This window comes from Solanum lycopersicum, chromosome 6 (genome assembly GCF_036512215.1).
Source record: "Solanum lycopersicum chromosome 6, SLM_r2.1".
Classification (NCBI taxonomy): domain Eukaryota; kingdom Viridiplantae; phylum Streptophyta; class Magnoliopsida; order Solanales; family Solanaceae; genus Solanum; species Solanum lycopersicum.
Window position 1 is genome coordinate 33,892,325 of NC_090805.1, and position 6,000 is coordinate 33,898,324.

Below are 6,000 nucleotides of genomic sequence, written 5' to 3' on the forward strand. Positions count from 1 at the left end.
GGTATTGGAAATGTTGAGGGAGAAAAAAGCTTTATGCCAAGTTCTCTAAGTGTGAGTTTTGGCTAGATGCAGTGTCCTTCTTGGGGCACGTGGTTTCTAAGGATGGAGTGATGGTGGATCCTTCTAAAATCGAGACAGTGAAGAATTGGGTAAGACCTACTAATGTGTCAGAAATAAGGAGCTTTGTTGGGTTAGCTAGCTACTACCGCCGATTTGTCAAGGGATTCTCTTCTATTGCTTCCCAACTGACGAACTTGACTAAGCAGAATGTTCCATTTGTATGGTCGGACGAGTGTGAAGAAAGCTTTCAGAAGCTCAAGACTCTGTTAACTACTGCACCAATTCTCACCCTGCCAGTGGAGGGTAAGAATTTCATTGTCTATTGTGATGCATCCTATTCGGGTTTGGGTGCAGTGCTAATGCAAGAGAAGAATGTGATTGCTTATGCTTCAAGATAATTAAAAGTGCATGAACGTAACTATCCAACTCATGATTTGGAATTGGCTGCGGTAGTGTTTGCATTAAAGCAATGGAGACACTATTTATATGGGGTTAAGTGTGAGGTCTACACGGATCATCGTAGCCTTCAGTATGTCTTTACTCAGAAGGATTTGAACTTGAGACAAAGGAGATGGATGGAGCTACTAAAGGACTACGATATCACTATCTTGTATCATCCGGGAAAGACGAATGTTGTAGCGGATGCTTTAAGTAGAAAGGCGGGAAGCATGGGAAGTCTAGCTCACTTGCAAGCTTCTAGACACCCATTGGCTAGAGAGGTTCAGACTCTAGCTAATGACTTGATGAGATTAGAAGTAAATGAGAAGGGACCCCGCGTCGATGATTTGATCAACACTATTCTGACAGAGGCTCATAGTTCAAGGTATTCGATACATCCGGGTGCAACCAAGATGTACCGTGACCTAAAGCAACACTTTTGGTGGAGTAGAATGAAGCGTGACATTGTGGACTTTATTGCCAAATGTCCAAACTGTCAACAAGTAAAGTATGAACACCAAAGGCCCGGAGGAACACTTCAGAGAATGTCCATTCCGGAATGGAAATGGGAGAGAATCGCAATGGACTTCGTGGTTGGTCTTCCAAAGACGATGGGTAAGTACGATTCCATCTGGGTGATTGTTGATAGGTTAACTAAGTCTGCTCATTTCATTCCGGTCAAGGTGACTTACAATGCAGAGAAGTTAGCCAAACTTTACATCTCTGAAGTGGTGCAATTGCATGGGGTTCCACTCTCCATTATATCAGATAGAGGTACGCAGTTTACTTCTAAGTTTTGGAAAACACTGCATGCGGAATTGGGTACTAGGTTGGACCTTAGTACCGCGTTCCATCCTCAGACCGATGGTCAGTCTGAGCGAACGATTCAAGTGTTGGAGGATATGCTTCGCGCATGTGTGATAGTTTGGTGGCCATTGGGATAGCTTATTACCCTTAGTGGAATTTTCATACAATAATAGCTATCACTCAAGCATTGATATGGCTCCATTTGAAGCATTGTATGGTAGGATATGTAGGTCCCCCATTGGTTGGTTTGATGCGTTCGAGGTTAGACCTTGGGGTACTGATCTTTTGAGGGATTCGAAGGAGAAGGTGAAATCTATTCAAGAAAAGCTTCTAGCGGCGCAAAGTAGACAAAAAGAATATGCAAATCGAAGGGTTAGAAACTTAGAGTTCATGGAGGGAGAACGAGTCTTGCTGAAGGTTTCGCCCATGAAAGGGGTGATGCGGTTTGGTAAAAGGGGTAAGCTAAGTCCAAGGTACATTGGACCATTTGAAGTACTTAAGCGAGTAGGGGAGGTGGCTTATGAGTTAGCCTTGCCTCCAGGGCTGTCCGGAGTACATCCGGTATTCCATGTGTCGATGTTGAAAAGATACCATGGGGATGGAAACTACATTATTCGTTGGGATTCAGTTCTGCTTGACGAGAATTTGTTTTATGAGGAGGAACCTGTTGCCATTCTAGATAGGGAAATTCGCAAGTTGAGATCAAGGGAGATTGCATCCATCAAGGTGCAATGGAAGAATCGGCCGGTTGAAGAAGCAACTTGGGAGAAGGAGGTCGATATGCGAGAAAGATACCCACACCTGTTTACAGATTCAGGTACTCCTCTTCGCCCTTGTTTTCCTTCTTGTGATCGTTCGGGGACGAACGATGGGTAAATTGGTATCTATTGTAACGACCTGTTTAGTCGTTTTGAGCAGCAGACTTCAATTTTGGAGAAACTGGCAGAAACGACGGATCCCACGACGGACCGTCATGGGCACGACGGACCGTCGCAGGGTCTCGTTTCAATACACTTAGAAAATCTGAAATTGGGTACTGAAAATCGACTCTCTGAACTTCGTGACGGAATGGCAGGACGGACCGTCACAGGTGTAACGGACCGTCACAGACCCTTCAGAGAAATTGAGTCTCTGAACTCTGTTACGGGCAGCAGGACGGACCGTCGCAGGCGCGACGGGCCGTCACAGACTGCGCAATCCCAGTCTGGGTCGGAGTTCTTGATACGTTTTAAGGGACGTTTTTGACTATTCTTGCCTTAATTATAAAGTTAGTGGGTTAATGTTAATAAGTCTAATTACTTGGGGGTTAAAAGAGGTAACCTTAAGTTAATTAGTGGGGCATTATTGCCATCTTTTATTCTTAATTATATACTAATTAGGGTAAAAGAAAGAGGGTTGGAATAAGAAAAAGAAAAGAACAGAAAGAGAGAGAAGGGAATCGATAGAGAGAGAGACGATCGAGAAGGGGAAACACAAAGCTTTGGAGAAAATTTGCTTGCTTGATCACTAATCTTCGGTGGAGGTAGGTTATGGTTTTCATGCTATTCGTAGTAAACTCTTAATAGCGAATGATATGTGTTAGTAGTATTGTGAACCTTCTATATGCTTAATTGTATGCTTGCATGAATGATGTGATTATGTAATTATGAATAAATAAGCATGATGAAGCTATTGAATCCCAAATCTTGAAAAGAAACCCTAATCTACTTTGTTAATGATGATGCCTTGGTATAAAAGAAGGCTTGATGAATGAAAGTAGTGAGATTAGGGGATCGGGTGCCACGTTCCGGTACCAGGATAGTATATGAGGATCGGATTGAAATGACTGTGAAAAATTGAACCAGGATAGAATATGGATCGGGTGCCACGTTCTGGTACCAGGATAGAATATGGATCGGGTGTCACGTTCCGGCACCAGGATAGAATATGGATCGGGTGCCACGTTCCGGTACCAGGATAGTATATGAGGATCGGAGTGTCACGTTCCGACACCAGGATAGAATATGGATCGGGTGCCACGTTCCGGTACCAGGATAGAATATGGATCGGGTGTCACGTTCCGGCACCAGGATAGAATATGGATCGGGTGCCACATTCCGGTACCAGGATAGTATATGAGGATCGGAGTGTCACGTACCGACACGAGGGGAATAAAGATAAAGAATCTTGAAAGATGTTAATATATTCAATCTAATGAACCTAATTCCCAAATGAGTATGATGAGGAGGCGTGAGTCCTCATTGATGAGCTTGGTGTTGTAACCAAGGGCTATGGTAATTGTAAATGCTGCATGCTAAGGATATTAGTTGATTTTATGATATTATCTGATATATACTGTTTTCAATTTTGAGTTGGCCAATGATATCTACTCAGTACCCGTGTTTTGTACTGACCCCTACTTTTATGTTTTCTTCTTGTTTATTTGTGGAGTGCAGCAAACGTGCCGTCGCCTTCGACTTAACAGTAATTCAAGTCAGTCTTACTACACCAGAAATTCAGGGTGAGCTAATGCTTCTAGCTTGGACTGGATCTTCTTCTTCAAGTCTTGATGCCTTGAACTTCCGGCATGGACTAGCTTTTTATGTATTTTTAGCTTTTAGAATACTCTTAGTTTAGTCATTTGATCGTAGATGTTCTTGTGGTGATGACTTCCAGATTTTGGGGATAGTAATAGTTATTGATTTTATTTATGAGTTTAAGTCTTCTGCATTACTTTCTGTTTATATTATATTGAAATGTTAAGGTTTAGATTGGTTGGTTCGCTCACATAGGAGGGTAAGTGTGGGTGCCAGTCGCGGCCCGGATTTGGGTCGTGACATTTCTAAATATTATCTCCTTTGATTTTCTCCCTTTTGTTATTAAATAATTCTATTCTTTGAATAAAAACAAATAATAAAAACATAAATAAGATACATAATAAATTTAAATTTTGACATTTTTACTAAATATTAAAAGTGTTGCTAATGAGCCCTCTTAAATGTTAAAATATTAACATTTTGAAAAATTTCCTTATTTTCAATGAGCTGAGTGGTAACGAAAAAAAAAAGAAATTCCTTGTCAAAATATTTGACCTCCTTTTATAAAAAAATAAATAAATAAAAGTTCATCTTCGGAAGAAACAGGGACAATTCCTGCTCTGTATTGAGCTATATACAAGAAGGCTAGCTCAGCCAAATCAATATCCTTGGCTATACAAATTGCCATAACCACAAGCACCCCTACATGCATGTCCCAAACGCAGATGTTTTTTGTCAACTAATTTAAATTGAGATAATATTTAAATCAATCTTTTAACGTGTAAAGTTAAATAAGTAGACATATAATAACGTGTAAAGTTAAATAAGTAGACATATAATATGTCATGCTATTAGATCAATTTGCGTCTACATGGCATTCCGTATGTAGTATGTCATGTAGGACCTGTATGTCTACTTATTCAATTTTATACAAATTTAAATATTTAGATATTCTATGCATATTTAAAGTTAGAGAACATGATGCTAGCTGAGGTAAAATTAAAATGCATGCTTATTTATTATGCCATTTAACTTCTAGTACAAGAAATCATTCATAAAACGTAGATTGTTTTATTTGGAAATAAAGACATGTTACCTATTAATAACGAGTTAAAATGTACTAACAGGTTTAAATTTTTTATATTATCCGTGTACATAATGTATGAGTACAATACTTTGTTAGTTACTACGATTAAGTATGAGTTACTTTTATTGATCAAGAACTTAATCATTCCTATTCTCTTAGTTTCAACTGTATCTTACTCTCATTATTGGTAATTTGATCTAATATTTCAAAAATATTATTTTCTATATTTTGGTGCACTGGTGGGAGTGCTTCACCCATAATCAGAGATCTCGGATTCGAGCTCTGGATATAGAGAAAATCTTGTTGAGAGCACCAATCCGAATGAACCCTTTAAAGTGCGCTCTGAATTAGTTTGAACACCCATGTGGGCTTCGAACACCGATGAAAAATAAAAAAAAATCTTGTTATGTGACATGTTTAGCACCATAACAGCAAATGACATTTTGATATCATGTATATACATAGTATAAAACGCAGAATTCAAAAGTCTTTCATAAAGGGTATGTAGCATAGGATGGAGATTAAAAATGTTTTGGACATGCCCACCGTATAATTTAATATTGATATAAATGTCAAAAACATACTTAAGTTATACTTTTTTTTTTAGTTTCATACCTAAACTATTGAAAATTTGAGTTTCATACCTAAACTATCGCTTTTTAATTTGAGAAACACACCTCTCTCTTTTATACCACTCTCATCATGGTATGTGTAATACACTCTCTCTTTTATTTTAAAGAATTTCCACATCACGCTCCACATTGACAAAATATTCAACCTTTACAAAAAATAAATAAATTATTAATATTAGTTAAAATTAAAAATTAAAAAACTATTATAAAAAAATAATATTTTCTTTATAAAATAAAATGTAAAATAATTTTCATACCCCACTCCATCTTTTAAAGTTTTTTATTTTGTTTAAATTTCTTTTATAAAAGTATATCATTTTTTACTTCATCTCCTCCCCATCATCAAATACTAATTTAGATATTATTTTATTTTCTTAAAAATATAATTTTATTTATCTCACTTAACCCTCCGCTTTCAATTTTTTTCCCAGTGTTTAGATATACATATCGAAAATATTTT